Below are 19,604 nucleotides of genomic sequence, written 5' to 3' on the forward strand. Positions count from 1 at the left end.
ATGAGATAGACGCCATGATCCAAGATATCTTGGATGATGAGGTGGCTGCATTGTTCCGGGCTCAGTTACCGGAGATGTTTGGGTCTATCAAGACCGCCATGGTAGAGTATTTCGATGATCGCTATGCAGCCCTCACTGAGGCGGCTGCTGCAGCAGCCACATCGGCTGTAAACACGACAGGGGTAGGAGCCAGTCGGGCTTTTCAGTATCGGGACTTCGACAACACGAAACCCCCTACTTTTGATGGGACTCAGGATGAAGGTTTTTGAGCATTCTAACACTCTTATGGTGTACATTCAACCCTAGATGCTTTGGATCTATGTTTTCTCTAATATACATGCAAACTTTAATTTTCCAAAGCATCATTCTAACTAGCAAACAATATAGTATCTTTACTACAAAGTTCCAGTTGGATGACATACCTTTTGGTTGTAGTTGGAAACCTTGTTGTATTTGGCCTTTAAAAACTTAGCACCAATAATGTGAATGCCTCAAATAGAATCACAACACACCTTGGACAAAAGGGTGACTTTTGAGAGAGAATTCCTTGCTCTAAAAACATCTCATATGAACTCCAAGAACATGTCACATTTTAGATATGAAGCAACATATATATATTGTAGGATTCCAAGGGTCATGGGTAAACCCTAATCCATACCCATGGGTTTATGATCCATGGTCCATGTGGCCCAACTCTTTATGTATCCATACATAAACTTAGTCCAACATGGATCATAAGCCCAAACATATATATATATATATATATATATATATATATATATATATATATATATATATATATATATATATATAACTAATTTACACAATTAGTCCCCATTGATTTAATTAGTCTTTTTTTATCACAAAATTAATTCCAAATTAATTCTTGATCAATACTAATTAAATCATATGATTTCATATTACTATATTAGAACTTATAATATATTAATAAATCATAAATAACCTCTTCTCAAAAGTCCATCCTATCAAATTGTCCAGGTGATATGCAACCCAAATGGACCATGCTACTCTCGGGTCAAGTACATACTAATTATAGTTATGGACTTAGACACTAATCTAACAGTCTCCCACTTGGATAAGTCTAATAACTATTATTGCAAGTACAACTCCAGAACCCGACTAGCAATCATAGCTCTTAAAAGTCGCTGTCGAACTCTGACTTAGTCAATGACGTGTCCATTAGATAAGGGATTATATATTCCTCCATTCTAGATATCATATTGACTGTTATATATGATAGCGTATGATATTTGTGTGCACATGTTTGTTTGATGGAGGATTGGGTTGAGGCGGTCCTGATTTGTGCTGAAGGCCAACATACCCAGGGTGGTCCGGATAAACTGAAGGCCCTACAAAGGGGTTCAGTCAAGCCGAAGGCCCGACGAGTGGTCCGGATAGGCTGTAGGCCCTGCGAGGCGGTCCAGATGTGCCGAAGGCTCAGAGACCGGTCCAGATAGACTGAAGGCCTGCGAGGCAGTCCAGTCAGGCTGAAGGCTCATTATGCATGCTGTTTGCGTATATGTTATTGATATGTTTTATGACGTTGGTATTTTGGGGGAACTCACTAAGTCTTCGAGCTTACATTTATGGATTATTGTTTCAGGTACTTCTGATGATCGCGGGAAGGTGATGGCGTGATCGTACAACTCCTCATATTTCATGATTTTTATGACTGATTATGGGATACTCTGACATTATACTATTTTGGAAACAAGTTTTGTAATAATCATTGGTTTTGAAAATGTTTTTAAAATTTTAAACTTGGCATGATATTTATGGATGTTACAAGTAGAATTATGGGCTGATCCTTGAGTGAGCTGAGGGCACTCGACCTTCCGATGGCCGGTCTGGTTGCAATGAAAGCAAACCGCAAATCCCTTAGGGCAATCCTTCGCCCTGTGCCCCTCCTTGCCACATTTATAGCAAATCCCTGATCGGCAAGATCCCTCATGACTCTTGCAGTACTTGCCACAAGTGCGACCCTTCTGGCCCCCCGCTCTCGTATCAGCGGGCTTTGCCCGCTTCGTCATCGGCTGCGACTGTACTGGTTTCCTGTCTCTACCCCGAGACTCCTCCTCTCTAGTCTGCAACTATAGCTCAATCTCCCTCCTCCTGGAATTGGTCTGAAGCTTAGCCAATCTCTGGTATGACGAGTTCGCCATGAACTCCCGTATATCCCTCCTCAGTATGCTCAGATATCGGCTCACACATGCCTGCTCAGTAGACATGTGCTCAGGGCAAAACAGTGCCCTCTCATGGAACATCCTCGTGATCTCGGTCACAGTTTCTGTCTTCTGCTTGAGAGACAGAAACTCCTGGGCTAACCTTTCCCTCTCTACCCGGGGAACATACTCGTCTCGGAACAACTGTGTAAACCTCTCCCATGTCACTTCAACAAGGTTTTGCATGAGAAAAACTAGTAATCACAAACTTCCACCAGTCCTTCGCTCCCAAGCTGGGCACGAACACATATAGAAACATCCCTCAATGTCGGAGATCCATCTCATCGTAGAAATCGGATCTTGTGTCCCATCAAACTCTGGTGGCTTCGTGTTGTTGAACTCCAGGAACAACAACGAGTCACCTCCCCGTGGCCTAGCAGCAGCCACAACTATAGTGGCTGCAGCAGCAGCAACCTCCATGACAGCAGTGTATCGCTCATCGAAATTCTCGATTAGAGTGGTCTTAATAGACCCAAACATCTCTGGGGTGGCCTCTCTTATAGCTGCGGCCACCTCCTCCGCAATGATCTTGCGGATCTCCTCATCACTGGTACCACTGCCCCCGGGGTTGTTGCAGGTAATCACCATAGTGTCTCTAAAACGTAAACATAAAATCATCAAAGACTAGCTCAATACACACACTTGATTACCCACCCCTACACGCTCCTTAGCATTCTAATATTCTTACTTGGGTTGCATACAGATCTGGTGCTTTCAGTAGTACGGGCCCAATACTACCTTCCACACCAACCCGTAGTCACCCCAAGTCCTCCTCCTAGGATCCTAATTCATAAGTACTCTATCTCTCATGAATATCATAATACTCTCTCAGTAGGCTCCTCCTATGCCCATCTAGGTATATCTCCTAGATCCTCGACTCCGAAATCTTTCTAAGAGATTCCCGCTAGATACTCCCACACAACACATACTCAGGGAAAATAACAGATAACATCAATCAATAGCATCTCCTAGGTTAAGGCATCACAAATCAGGCAACTCTAGCCCTAAATTATGAAATACCTAGCCTATCCTCTAGCATGCATCCTAATATCTCATAATAATAACAAATAAGGGTATTTTGGGAAATCACTGTTTGGGCTCTAGTTGATTGTACACATTGCTCTGTCTCGTTTTCTCTTTAAAACTCTTACTTGATTTAGAAAAATTATTTCTCTTTATATAATTTTCTCAATTCCTCAGTTTGAGTCCAGACATACCAGAGAGTAAATCCAAATCCCTCAAACCAAGGCTATGATACGAACTTGTAACACTGTAAATTTTCAGCTAAATTTTTCTATTTTCAAAACCACATAATTCCAATTATCACTTTTCAAAAATTTACAATTGTTTAAATTATCACAAAACACAATTAATAATTGCCTGACAATAATCTAGGATCCTCTAGAACATAACTCCATCTCATGTGTACAATCAAGCCGACGCCTTCCCATGATCCTGAGAAGTACCTGAAACACATATCATATAACACGGTAAGCACAAAGCTTAGTGAGTTCCCCAAAATACAACACACATATCATTAGCCTCTCATGGCTATATCTCGATAAAGACTCTCCGGTCAATGTGTCTCCGTGAAGACCCTCCGGTCCCACAACTCGGGTTGGACCCTCCGGTCCTAACTCAATAAAGCTCAAAATAATACACAACATAAATCACAAAGACATAATGCATGATATCACACAACACATTATAAGCATACAAGACCCTCCGATCACACAATGTTACCACTCAGGTAAGTATAGTGAGAAGACTCACCTCGTAAGTAAGAAAGTAAACCTTGTACCCCTCGAACGGTCTAATCCTCGCCTACACGTCATAATCATTTCTAATTAACACTCATCACCTCAACCCAAATAATTTAACCTAACCTCTTTCTCTAACCCTTGGAAGGGGTAAAAGACCATTTTACCCCTCCATGGTCTCCATAATCCATGTCTTGACCAAACCCTAAAAGTCAACAAAAGTCAACACTTAAGTCAACAATCCGTGTTGACTCAACTCGTCAAGTGCATCTATGCGACTCGTCGAGTTCCTTCGTTTTCTCAGATATATCGCGAAAGTACAACTCAACTCGTCGAGTTGTCTCATCAACTCACCGAGTTACAACGTATCCAGACTCGTCAGGGAAAACCCTAACCGACTCGTCGAGTCAGCTCACCGACTCGTCGAGTCCCTTCAGACCATTTCCTCATTTATACGTTTTTAGGTAGAAATGATGTTTCATACTCTGGATCTAACCTTCTAAGGCTCACTTATCACGTAAAGTTGCAAGCTTTACATTCATGTATGGCATCTAGGGCTCAAAATTCCAAAACAAGCTCCATAAGGGGTTTCATTCATGGAGACTTGCCCAAAGCTTAATAAAGCTTGGACCTTTGGGGCTCATGAGACCTCCTTTTGTCCGGATCTGGAGTCTCAACTCCATGACAAGCTCCAGCAACTCAAGAACTACAAGATTAGGTGGAAAAGCCCTAAAACTCCCTAGAATGAGATCTATCAAAATAATTGCTGAAGGTGGTAGCTTTTTACCTCTAAACTGAAGCTAGCACAGAAAAACTCTTGATCCAAAAGCCTCTTTTCATTCCAAGGCTTGATGCTCTTTAATCTTCTTCCAAATATGCAATAGAACACCCAAAGTTAGCTTCTCTCTCTCTCTCACACACACACACACAAGCACATACACACGATTAGGGTTTCCTACAGAGCTATAAGTTGACAAAGGAGGCGGATATGAAGGCTTAAGGTCCTTTAAATAGGACACAAACCCTGAAAATTAGGGGTTTTTCACTCAGCACCTACTCGTCGAGTTGGGGTTCTCCAACTCGTCGAGTAAACTCGAAAAATCATGCGGCCAATAACTCCTCTACTCGGCGAGTTGGGGCATCCAACTCGTCGAGTTTCTCTGAAATAAAGAATGTAAAATAATTAAATATTATACCTGGGAGTCGGGATGTTACAATAATTCAAAATAATTAATATATTATATCAATTTAGTATAGAATTATTATATCAAATTTAACAACAACATTATTGTTATATTTAAAAAAACATATATTTGTAAATACTTCAACTATATAGGTGTTTCTGCGCAACGCGCGGATATTCGCCTAGTATATATATATAAATGAAGCATTTTTGCTTTCACCACATTCATTTGAATCTCCCATGGCTTTTCAATTTCTTTCCAATAATAATTATAAGTTGGTTAATAAGGTTAAATAAATATCAAACCTAAAGTGTAATCATATATAAACTAAATTCTAATATTAAAATAATATCTTTACTTCTACTTATAATGTTATGTTTTTAACTTTTAACATATTATACTTAATTTATAAGTTTTAATATATTGTTGGATGTAAACCATTATCATTTTAAAGATACAATTTTGGAACAATTTGTATAAAATATTTAATTATTAATTTAAATATAACATTACAGGGTCAACTAAAATATAAATTTTAGTTTAGCTTAAACAACCCAAAAAATATTTTGTAAATAGTTAAAAATGATAAATTGTAATGTCTTTCTAATAATGATTATAAGTTGGTTAATAAGGTTAAATAAATATCAAACCTAAAGCGTAATCATAAATAAACTAAATTTCAATTTTAAAATAATATCTTTATTTCTACTTATAAAGTTATGTCTTTAAATTTTAACATATTATACTTAATTTATTAGATTTAAAATGTTGTTGTATGTAAACCATTATCAGTTTAAAGCTACAACTTTTGAACAGTTTGGACAAAATACTTGAATTGTTAATTTAAATATAACATTAAAGTGTCAACTTAAATATAAATTTCAGTTCCACTTAAAAAACCAAAAAATATTTTATAAATAGTTAAAAGTGATAAATTGTAGTGATAAATGCAAAAACTAAATTGTAATATCAATTTAACTAAAGTATTTCCAAAAGATATTTTTTGTAATCGTTAAAAGTTTTCAAATAAGTAGCTTAAAATAACTTACAATAACAATAGTTAAAAATAACTCTATATAAATGATTATATTGTTACCTTTAAAATCAAAAAACAATGTTTGATGTTTTAGATAATTATAATGATAGAAATTAAAACACTAAGCAAATAAATTTTAAAAAATTAATTAACAATAAAAACAACTATAAATAACATTAAACCATATATTATATTTAATTTTATTCATGTGTAACTCGCGGGTGGAAGTCATTTAAACGGTTGAGATTATGCAGTTATATATATATATATATATATATATATATATATATATATATATATTATCATATAATTCAAAATAATCAATATATTATATCAATTTAGTATATGAATTATTGTATCAAATTTATCAACAACATTATTGTTATATTTAAAAAAAACATATATTTGTAAATATTTCAATTATATAGGTGTTTCTACGCAACGCATGGACATTCGCCTAGTGTATATATATATATATATATATATATATATATATATATATATATATATATATATATATATATATATATATATATATATATATATATATAGAGAGAGAGAGAGAGAGTCGTTCAATCAAGAACAATTGAGAACAAAAATCACATTTAAATTTACAAGTTGGCATTTTTGTAATTACTTTAAACATTCGACGCAAACAAGCAACATTTAAAAAACGAAGAGGGTAGAATTGTAAATATCAAAACCAACTCTATAATTTGTAAATCGTGTGTATACATCACGTCTCCTTGATAATCAAAATTCAAAACCCTCTTTCTCTCAATCCAAAGCCCTCATTTCTCTCTCACATTTGAACGAATTTTCAATGAAAACGCAAACATTTTCAACGATTTTTGTTGAATCAGTCACAAAAACACTTAAAATGTCGTTGAAAACAACAATATCGCCGTCAAAACCTTCATCTAAAGGTATCAAAACTCATACGGATGTGTTTTTCATCAATGTCACTCGATTTCCATGATTATCGAGTTTTCTATTGTAATTTTGGTCAATAAGGACTAAATGTATATTATTCTAAAGTTTTTTTGAACGAAAACCCTAGTTTTTTTATGTGGATCAAGTTATTGAAGGTTTTCTATTTTGATAACACTTGATTTTACAAGTATACTGAGTTTTTCTACTGTTTATTAGATCAATATACATAAAATTTGCATTTATTCAAAAGTTTTTGTGTACTAAAACACTAGTTTTCGATGTTGAACAAGTTATTGAAGGTTTTCTGTTTAATAACACTCGATTTTACGACTATCAACGATTAGTTTCTCGATTTAGTATTCTATTATTCATGTATTAAGTAAATAAAGTATGTTTGAACTTACATAAGTTACTAAAACGTTTGAAATAAAATATTCGAGAAAGAAGAAAGATCCTAAAACTTTGATTGAAGGTTATAAATCATATGTGTTCTATGACTGTGCTCAATCATATATGATTTGATGATGTTTAAACCTGGAAAAGGATTTACTAAAACTAAATCATATATGTTTTACATATGTTATAATTACATGTGATTTGATGATAAATTCTTATATATGATTTGTTGATGTTATAATCTCAAAAAAGATTTACAGAAATTGAATCATATATGATTTACATAGTTTATAATCACATTTGATTAGAATAATAAATGTGATTTTTTCATAATATCTATTTTACTAACATTTGGTAAAAATTAATGTTACTATTTGATTAAAATCACATATGATTATTGTTTGTATTGATGCATATCTGACGAAAATAAAGAAAAGAATATAGAGATAACAACTAATCAAAAATGATTCACCAAAAAAACAGCAAAAAGGGGAAACATAGAAGTGCCTAAAAGGAAACAAACAAGAAAATCAACAAAAAAAACTGTCGAAAAAGGTATATTTCAATCACAAATGATTATATATATATATATATATATATATATATATATATATATATATATATATCAATACCCCAAAAAGATTCACCAAACACATATGATACGCACTTGTGATTAGATTTCCTTGTGTGAATTATAGATGTTAATCACATGCGATTAAACAATATTTTAGCATTTTTATACATATAAACATATGTTAATCACATGTGATTAAAACATGATTAAATACATAAACATCCTATGTGATTTTATTATATAGACAAAAGAGATTCAATCACATATGATTAAAATATGTTATAAGCAACTTATGCTTTTTTTTAATCATATATAATTTTCTTATTATGTTTGAATTTATATATTTAAAAAAAAACATAGAAGTGCCTAAAGAGAAACACGCAAGAAAATCACTAAGAAAGACAGCTGAAAAATGTATATTTCAATCAAAAATGATTATAAATATTAGTATATATCAATACACCAAAAGGATTCATAAAAGACATATGATACTCACTTGTGATTGGATTCCATTGTGTTTACTAGAGATGCTAATCACATATGATTAAACAATATTTTAGGAATGTTAATAACATGTGATTAACATATGATTATATACATAAACATCCTAAAATCTGATTTAATAACATGTGATTAGCATCTCTAATACACACAAGGAAATCCAATCACAGATGCATATCTTTTGTTATAAATATTGTATACTTTATATATCATGACTTATTTTAATCATATGCGATTTTTATTATATAGAAAAAATAGATTCAATCACATGTGATTAAAATCTATTATTGTGACAACCCGAAATTTCTATCTTGTAGAGCCATTCAATTCAATCAAAAGTCAGACTTGTTTCTGCTATCTTTTAGCATTGTTTAGGGTCTGTTTGAGTGTTTAAAGCCTAGTACATTCAAGGATTGGGCGTTAGGAAGTATCTACTAGAGTTCATTGTGCAACATTCAAGCCGGAAAACTCCATCATATGGAGTTTACGGCCGTAAACTAGAGCTTACGGCCGTAAGCTCTTCTTTGGTCGTGAACTAGTCCCTTAAGTATGATATTCCTTCATTATTATTCACTTCTCACACTTCCAAGTCAAAAACACTCAATTCTCTCTCAAGTATCATCAAGAACACTTCCATTTCTCGACTTATTTGTAAGTGATCCTTTCATTTATAAGTTGAATATCCTCCTTAATCTAGTAAAACCCCATGATTTCATCCGTGAATTCATCTCTTTTTGGGGTTAGATCTTCAAGAACACCAAGAACACCAAGAACACACACTAGTTTCTTTAGGCCGTAAACACCCTTTCTAGCTTCCAAATCGTAAGTATCCTTTCCATATACTTGTTATTCATTAGATGCAAATGTTTAGCATCCAAGAAACAACGATTTTAGCATGATCATCAAGAGTTTAGGGCCGTAAACTCTTCATATGGCCGTAAACCCTTCATGTCATGACCGTGAACACCATCTTCGCTGTAAACTCTTCATATGGCCATAAACCCTTCATGTCATGGCCGTGAAAACCATCTTGGCCATAAACACACCCTTGTGTGGCCGTAAACACCTTTTGTGCAATCATATGTTATTGTAACACTTCATTCCAAGTGTTTCCTAGTCCCTAAGGTTGTTTCCTAACATGATTAGTTGTTATATACACTAATTATATACATATATCTGTCATTATATGCTTAATATGATCCGTTTGTGCTCGACACTTCACTTGACACTTAGCATCCTATATCGATCTTTCATTCGAATCACTCATTGCAAGTGAGTTCATACCCCTAAACTTATCTTTTAAATGATTTTAAATGCTTTAATGGGGGGGGGGGAATACAAGTAGAAAACATTATAGTTATAGTATCAATCACATGTGATTTATAACTATAAAACAAGAGGATTTCTTATACTTCAAAACTGTGTTATCAATCAAACTATTTCAAAACATTTTATAAACCGACATCAAGTCATCAATAACAATTCAAATTGTTAAAACTCTTTTATATGCTAAACTCTTTATCAAACTCTTTTAAACTTATATATTGTCAAAATCATGTCTATATAGATATAGTTATATAAATAAGGTTGAAAGGGCTTAGGATTGATAACTCGGTTTATTTCCTGTTCCTTGTTTGGTTGTGGACTTAGGGTATCGGTTGTTTGTCCGAGTGTCGTTTGAATCTTAGTTATATATTATGTATATGTATGTAGATATAAAAGTTCTTCCAATCAATTCAATACCTTTGGGTAGCAAAGGTGTACGAACATGATCAGTCATTCAAACAACAGTACAAGTAAACTATAATAGGTATAGTTTAGAGGATTACTACTCGCTATTTCTAGAACAATGAAACATACAAGAGTCAGTCCATACATGAGTCAGTTCAAACATACTATAACGAGAAACAGAAAGAACATACTATAACGAGAAACAGAAAGAACATACTATACACTAGAACAGAAAGAACATACTATACACTAGAACAGAGAGAACATACTATACTAATACAAGAGCAATAAAACATTAATGTGAGCCACTACTTCATGGAATGGAAATATACTGTTGTGTCACGTTTTATAACCAGAGTCTCCTGGAGGGAGAGCGTGAGTTTGTGTATAGATCTATACGAGATTGACCATCCTACACCTTGCTGCTAGCTACAGTGGGACCTGCAGGTCTACGGGTGACGAATGGCATACCATTTCGACGTCTTCGAACGTCGTGTTTTACTAGTCAATCAAGCATGGTTATAATCTCATCACATTTTACCTTAATTAAATAATTGGTTTAAGGTAGTTAGTACGTCGGTAGTTACTATATACAATACTACAATACATCGTCATTTTCCCATTACATTCATATTGTGATCTTCTCACATAAACGGTAATGTAAACTATATTTTTGGTAATGATAGTCATACTTGGGAAAAACACTTACTTTTACAAAAGAACAAACATACAAAACAGTCAGGTCTTGGTAGAAGACTACATTTCATTATAAGTAGAAAATATAGGATTTTCTAGGAGATACAAACATTTACATCAAACACTTACAAACACTTTCATCAAACTTATACAAACATTTGACACTAAAATACTTATGAACTCACCAGCTTAAATGCTGATCTACTCTTTCAAAATAACTTGTATTCTCAGGCCACCAGTAGACAAGTACACTGGACCAGGTTTTGAGAAGACGGAGCACATTCGAGACTCGTCTTTTATTTTGATTCATATTTTGGTGTCTTTCAAACTATGCACAGAACACACTTGTATTAAACTATATTATTAATGCAATGGATGATGTTGTTGTTTGTTTACTATTGTGCATTGTTATGATACTGTACATGACGTCCTCCGCCCCCGAACGTTTCCGCCGTTCCGGTTTGGGGGTGTGACAGATTGGTATCAGAGCTTTGTTTATAGTGAATTGAGTATATCAACCCATAAAAGATATACAACTATAAACACATCGGGATTAAAATACTCTGACCAAGAGTTTATACTTTTTAAATAATAAAATATTTAACTAAAAGTATACATACAAGCATTCATACTAGGATCAGTGTCATACTAGAACAGAACAAAAGTATTGCAGTTGTTGGACAACACAAGTAGGCTTAGGGACATATGATCAGATCTGGGAGTGATATAGCATGATCAACTATATCTTTCCGAGAAGTGATTAGCATGTGCCTCGGAATGGTTGTGGTGTTGCAACAAGTCTAAAAACTTACCAACACTACTACAATGAAAACTTTAGAACATAACATAAACTTAAAATACTATAGGAGTATTTTGTGTCACTATAATTACTTATTTGAGAACTAAAAGGTCTTTATTAGTATGTCAATAGTTGCTGAGTGGATACGCTAAGGTTATATGTGACTAGGGTGTCATAGACTTAGAATCTGTGATCTTTGCTTTATTTCCTGTTCCTTGATTAGTTGTGGACTTAGAGTTAGGGTCACTTATTCGAAGGTCTATTATGTTTTTATTACATATGACTAGTATGCACTACGCAAGTATTAAAGTGACTAGTAAGGATCATCCTATAATTATCTTAAGTAGTACGTCTATTAACAATCTCTTTCATCCATTTTCTCGCTTAGATAACATGGCTGGATTCTATCTCCCTGGCGACCCATACTTTCCCAACCAAGGAAATGATGGATGGCTCGATGCAGAGCCAGAAGAGAACCATGAAATTCCTTTAGATGATGACTTCGCAGAAAACTTCTCAGAGGATTCTGACTCCGAGCCAGAAGTCAATGATCTACCCCTAGTGGCTCCAATCCCAAAACCTAACCCTCGTCCGGCTTTTCAAGGCCCGACGCCTCTGTGGGCTGAGAACTTGGGCAGATGGAGTCAAGAGCAGGGTCAACCCTTACCCTACAACGGAGACCGAAGCTTCTACAATCTGAGCGAGGGAGGCTCAGCAGACAGAATCCTGCCTATTCTGGTTCGCAGGGTTGCTAGAAATGACGAACAGGGTAGGGCAGCCATCAACCGAGTTATGGAAGTTGATGCCGATGCGGGATCAATACAGTCCGCATTCGCCATCTTCAAGCTGCTCATGGAAGAACTCTGGACCACAATGAGGTCTTGCAGAGAGAACTTACTGCAACCCAAGCTAAAGTCAGGGAACTTCGAGCATGCCAGGCAAGATTCGAAAGGCGTATGCTGGACATGGAGCGTCATCAGGCAGAATCAAAGGCTCATCCGAGCGGTTCTCGTCACAAGTAGAGTCTACTCTACTTTGTCTTTTGGATATAAGTAGGTCTATGTATAGACCCTAGTGTTAATTTCCCGCTTATTTTAAGACTTTGGACTTTCAGTCTACTAGGTCTCTTTGCTGTCAAAATTTTCTCTTTATGGTTTGATTTAAGATCTACTCCAAGGTCATTTTTCCCGAACTCGTTACATCATTAATGCCAATATTATTGACAGACATCTAATCTTTTGGGAAATCTTTATCCAAATGCTTTTATTCTTCCATTGTTAGGTCTCTATTTCAATCATACTCTCATCAATTTGTTGAACTATAGTGAGTTAGTTCATGAACCACTCTCATTATTCTTACTATCAAATTCTTACTATCATCTTCATCTTTGTAAACTTTTAGTTGAACAATGCCTCCACGTAGAGTGACAAGATGTTACGTCCCGATTTTCAACACATTTTTTTAAACATATAGAAAATATGTCCAAAAGCCCAAATTTATTGAAATATCATTGTCATATATTTATTAAACATAAAAGAGAGTTTTAGCGGAAGTCTAAAAACATTATTAATTTCTTCGATACGAGTACAGTCATGTTGGAGCCTTTCCACGATCAGAAGAACATCCTGAAAAATAGTTATTCAACAACTGTAAGCCGAGGCTTAGTGAGTTTTCCCAAGATACCATATATCACAAACATATACATGCATACAATCAATGGCTGACGACCTTTCGCCGATTCACCAATAATATGTGTATCTAGACTTACGGCCTACCTGCCATTTCGTCATCAACACACGGGTCTATAGGCTCCCGACCTGTCGCCGTTCCGCGGTCAACCCCTAACTTAACCGTAATAATTTAAATATAATAACATTTAAACACATAGAGATTACGCTTATTCTACTAGTTCAAGTATAGTAACAATAAGCACATAGAGACTATATTTTCGGCTCTACTCAATGACTCAAGTATAATAACATAAAACACATAAAAACTATATTTTTACTCTACTAGCTTTCTATCCTAACATACATGGATATATATTGCAATACATAGTATAGTGAGATAATTCACCTCAAACAACGATTGTATGTCTCACTTCCCAATAGTTTCCAATGTGATTCCTCGATCTAAACTGGTAAAAATTAAATTTAAGGTTACCAAACTAATAACCATAAGCTATAATATTTTAGTTATATAATAAAGTTTTGTTAATTATTTTATATATAACCCCGTGAGGTTATTATAAAAAAAACGGTTATAAAACTAATAATAGGTATAGTTATATTATGGTCGTTGAATTAATATTTCAAAAACAATTTAAACATATAAGAAAATATGATGCGACCAAATTATATATATCGTCAAGATGTTTATAAAAATAATCTAAAGTTTTAGAATTATGATCATAATAATTATTTTAAGCCGATAAGATGTGAACATAAAACACTAGTAAAAAGTGTTTACCTCTTAGGCTTCTATCTTCTTATTGTTTCTTGAATATTTATTGTTGTAATAAAAGTATGAAGTAAAAACATGTATTTATAGTGTCTTGAGTATTTGTTGTTGTAATAAAAGTATGAAGTGAAACATGTATTTATAGTGTCATATGAAAGCTACTTGACAAAATGCATCCTTGGTGACTAAGGAAAAATTAGAGGTGGATACGTGTTATCAAGTTGCACATATCCCATTTAACCCAATGAGCCATTCACACGTTTGTAAGTTCTTGATTATATCTTCTTATATATAATTCTTGTTTAAATATATTTATTATATGTAATAGAATAATAACGTTCTTAATTCTTATTTATTATATAATGTCTCCGCTAAATCTAATGAAAGGTTATAATAAATAAACTTTAAGTATTCGTTTTTTTTCTTTTACAATTTATTTAGTCTAAATAATAGAAACTATAACTTATAAAATATTTATATATCAATAAAATTTCAAATCGGTTAAATATATAAGAACGATACGACCTATTTAAATTCAACAATTGGTAATTTAACGTCCAAAATATATTTGATTCTTATTAGTCAAAAATACAAGTGTTAAACAAGAAGTAATCCTCCGATAACTCCAACTCAACCACCTCCTCCACAATACAATCGGACAGCTATCCAAGCTGCAGTGGTTGCGGCTGTTTCGGCAGCCTTAGCTCAATTCAGTGCTAGTGGTACTAGCGGGAGTGGAACAGCTGTGCATTCCACTCAAAGTGATGCTCATGTGTGCTCTAGAGAGTGCTCGTATAAAGACTTCACCAACTGCAAGCCCAGGTCCTTTAACGGTACTGGAGGAAACAGTGCCCTCTCGCAATGGTTCGAGAAAACGGAGTCGATCTTCGAGATCTGCTCCTGTCCGGAAGGGAGCAAAGTTAAATTTGTTGCCTGCACCTTTGCGGACAGAGCCCTGACATGGTGGAATAGCCATGTAAAGTCACTAACCCTGATAATGGCTAACGCTATGGGCTGGGAAGATATGAAGGAGCTCATGATTTAAGAGTACTGCCCGAGGGGCGAGGTTCAGAAACTTGAACAGGAACTGTGGAGCCTAACCATGAAGGGCTCCGACATAGTTGGCTACACTGCCAGATTCAGCGATCTGGTGGCCTTATGTTCGGGAATGGTCCCTACTGAGGGAAATAAAGTCGAGAGGTACATTTGGGGGCTAGTGCCTCCATTTCAGGGGAATGTCTTAGCTTCAAACCCCACTACTTTCGATAGTGCCAAGTGATTGACACAACGACTCATCGATCACGGAGTCAGCACGCCGACAACAACAACCCTGGCCATCCCAGAACCATCCAAGGCCACTGTCAACAAGCGGAAGTTTTGGGATAACAAGAAGAACAAAGCGGCACAGAACTCTTCCAAAAAGTAGCAGGTCGTGGTTGTTCATGCTGCGATAACACCTACTGCTACTGTGTCGATGAAGCAGTATGTTGGAAGCTTGCCCAAGTGCAACAAGTGCAGCTTCCACCACAACGGACCCTGCCGGGAAATGCAGTGCGTTAGCTGCAACAGGAAGGGTAACACTGCCCGTTTCTGTAAGTCTCCGGCAAGGCCAATCACCCAAGTCCCCGACGTTGGTGTGGGCCAGGTTTGCTACGGATATGGCGAGGTGGGTCACTACAAGAGAAACTGCCCGAAGGCAGGGAACGCGGGCGGAGTGGGAAGAGTTTTGGCTATAGGCCACGAGGAGGTAGTAGCCGACCATACAGTGGTCACTGGTACGTTTCTCTTCGATAACTCATATGCATGCATACTGTTTGATAGTGGAGTGGAGAGGAGTTTCGTGAACCAGAAATTTGCTAACATACTTAAACAAAAACCACGTGCACTTAAGAAACTGTTCACTGTAGAAATGGCTAACGGAAAGACTGAGAGCACTAGCAGTATATACATAGGATGTACTCTAACTCTAGATAGTCATTCATTTCCAATCGACCTCATGCCGGTCTCAATTAAAAGTTTCGACGTCATTATCGGCATGGATTGGTTGAGTCTTCATCGTGCTGACATCATATGTTATGAAAAGGCCGTTCGCCTTAATCTGCCGTCTAACGAAACTCTAGTTATCTATGGCGACAAACCCAGCACGAACCTTCGTATCATCTCGAGTATACAAGTCCAAAAGTACTTACGAAAGGAATGTCATGCATTCCTTGCTCATGTGGTTGATATGAGCCAGGAGACGAAAGACATAAAGAACATCCCAAAAGTACGCGATTTTCCCGACATCTTTCCTGAAGAACTACCAGGATTACCACCACAGCGTCAAGTTGAATTCAGAATCGAATTAGTTCCAGGGGCTACCCCAGTAGCCAAATCGCCCTATTGTCTAACACCAGCTATGCAGGAACTATCCGGTCAACTTAACGAACTGCTCAACAAGGGCTTTATAAGACCAAGCTTCTCACCCTGGGGAGCACCGGTCTTGTTCGTGAAGAAGAAAGACGGATCGTTCCGTATGTGCATCGACTACAAAGAACTAAACAAGCTAACCATCAAAAATCGTTATCCTCTACCTCGCATAGACGATTTGTTCGACCAACTGCAAGGGGCAAATTACTTTTCGAAGATTGATCTGAGATCCGGTTATCACCAGTTACGAGTGTTAGAGGAAGGTGTTCCCAAGATAGCCTTCCGAACTCATTATGGACACTACGAGTTTGTAGTGATGTCATTCGGATTGACTAATGTGCCCACAGTATTCATGGACTTAATGAATAGGGTGTGTCGTTCTTACTTGGATCAGTTCGTCATTGTATTCATCGATGACATACTTATCTACTCTCGAAGTAAGGAGGAGCATAGTCAACATCTACGTCAGGTCTTAGAAACATTACGATCAGAGAAGCTCTACGCGAAGTTCTCAAAATGCGAATTTTGGATTCGAAAAGTCGAATTCTTAAGTCACGTGGTTAGCGAAGAGGGAGTTCATGTGGACCCTTCCAAGATTAAGGCCATTGAGAACTGGTCAGCACCGAAGACGCCTACAGAAATTCGTCAATTTCTAGGTCTCGCTGGCTACTATCACAGGTTCATTCAGAACTTCTCTAGGATCGCGAAACCACTTACTACATTGACCCAGAAAGGCGTGGCCTTTGACTGGGAAGAGAAACAAGAGAAAGCGTTCCAAACGCTGAAGCGAGCCTTATGCAACGCACCGATACTATCCCTCCCAGAAGGGATAGAAGACTTCGTGGTTTATTGCGATGCATCCAACCAAGGGCTTGGTTGTGTTCTTATGCAACGGGGTAAGGTCATCGCCTATGCCTCAAGACAGCTAAAGACACACGAAGTCAACTACACCACACACGATTTTGAGTTAGGAGCAGTGGTATTTGCTCTGAAGATCTTGAGACACTACCTGTATGGTACAAAAAGCACTATCATTACGGACCACAAGAGCCTTCTACATATATTCGACCAGAAGGAGCTAAATATGAGATAACGACGGTGGGTCGAGCTACTCAATGACTACAAATGCGAAATTCATTATCATCCCGGTAAGGCCAACGTAGTAGCTGACGCCCTAAGTCGGAAAGAATACTCTGGTCGTAGAGTCAAATCATTGACTATGAATATCCATTCACACTTGTCCACACAAATTAAGGAGGCTCAACTTGAAGCCTTGAAACTTGAAAATGTGGCAGGTGAATCCCTGAGAGGGATGGATAAAAACTTGGAAGTCAAGAGTGGCGGAGCCTTATATCTCATGGATTGGATCGGGACACCGAGGCACGGTGGTTTCAGAGACTTGGTCATGACCGAAGCCCACAACACTCGATATTCCGTCCACCTAGGTTCAGATAAGATGTATCTGGATCTCAAAAAGCTATACTGGTGGCCTAACATGAAAGCAGAGATTGCTACCTTCGTGAGTAAGTGTCTTACTTGCGCCAAGGTTAAGGTCGAATACCAGAAACCCTCAGTTTTACTACAACAACCGGAGATACCGAAATGGAAGTGGGAGCGGATCACAATGGAATTCATAACCAAGTTGCCCAAGACAACGGGTGGTCTCGATACCATATGGGTGATCGTAGACAGGTTAACCAAGTCCACGCACTTCCTGCCTATCAAAGAAACAGACAAGATGGAGAAACTAACAAGAACCTACATTAGGGAGATCGTACGACTGCATGGTGTTCCCATATCCATTATCTCTGACAGAGATAGTAGATTCACTTCAAGGTTCTAGCAGTCGCTACAAGGTTCCCTAGGAACTAGGCTGGACATGAGTACAGATTACCATCTGCAAACCGACGGACAAAGTGAGAGGACTATTCAAACTTTGGACGATATGTTGCGAGCCTGTGTGATTGACTTTGGAAAGGCATGGGATATTCATCTACCCCTTGTCGAGTTCTCCTACAATAATAGTTATCACACGAGCATAAAAGCTGCTCCATTTGAAGCCCTCTATGGTCGAAAGTGCAGATCCCCTTTGTGCTGGGCTGAGGTGGGTGACACACAGTTAGCTAAAGGACGAGTTCCTGACAGCACTCTCACAGGTCCATAAATCATTCGGGAAACGACAGAGAAGATCGTTCAGATTCTTGAATGATTGAAAGCCTCTAGAGACCGACAAAAAAGCTACGCAGACAAGAGAAGGAAACCTTTAGAATTACAGGTTGATGACCGTGTTCTTTTGAAGGTCTCACCCTGGAAGGTCTTGATACGCTTCGGAAAGCGTGGAAAGCTAAATCCAATATATGTAGGGCCTTTCGATATTATCGCTAGAATCGGCCATTTAGCTTACAAACTCAAACTACCTCACGAACTTAGTAACGTACACCCTACTTTCCACATTTCGAACTTGAAAAAGTGTTTGTCCGATGAGACTCTAGTAATCCCACTCAACGAGATTGAGATCAACGAGAGCCTCAACTTCGTGGAAGAACTAGTAGAGATCATGGACCGAGAGGTCAAGCAAACTAAGCAAAGACGTATCCCGATAGTGAAGGTTCGCTGGAATGCCAAGCAGGGACCTAAGTTCACTTGGGAGCGCGAGGATCAAATGAAATGGAAATATACTCATCTTTTTACTTAGATATTTGTAATTGCTTAAACTCTAATTTCGGGACGAAATTCTCTCTAACGGGGGGATGATGTGACAACCCGAAATTTCTATCTTGTAGAGCCATTCAATTCAATCAAAAGTCAGACTTGTTTCTGCTATCTTTTAGCATTGTTTAGGGTCTATTTGAGTGTTCAAAGACTAGTACATTCAAGGATCG

The 19,604-nt window shown here is 36.8% G+C and overlaps 1 long non-coding RNA gene across 1 annotated transcript; it reads right to left on the reverse strand.

Moving 5' to 3' along the window:
* Positions 1-13,332: 13,332 nt before the first annotated feature.
* LOC145126017 (uncharacterized) lies at positions 13,333-14,419 on the reverse strand. Its single transcript, XR_013716275.1, has 3 exons — positions 14,323-14,419; positions 13,930-13,990; positions 13,333-13,478 (listed from the first exon to the last, which is right to left on the reverse strand). It is a non-coding gene; the product is annotated as an uncharacterized LOC145126017 (long non-coding RNA).
* Between the last annotated feature and the right edge of the window lie 5,185 nt (positions 14,420-19,604).

The sequence above is a fragment of the Lactuca virosa genome, chromosome 7 (assembly GCF_052849685.1).
Source record: "Lactuca virosa cultivar CGN04683 chromosome 7, Lactuca_virosa_CGN04683_v6, whole genome shotgun sequence".
Taxonomy (NCBI): domain Eukaryota; kingdom Viridiplantae; phylum Streptophyta; class Magnoliopsida; order Asterales; family Asteraceae; genus Lactuca; species Lactuca virosa.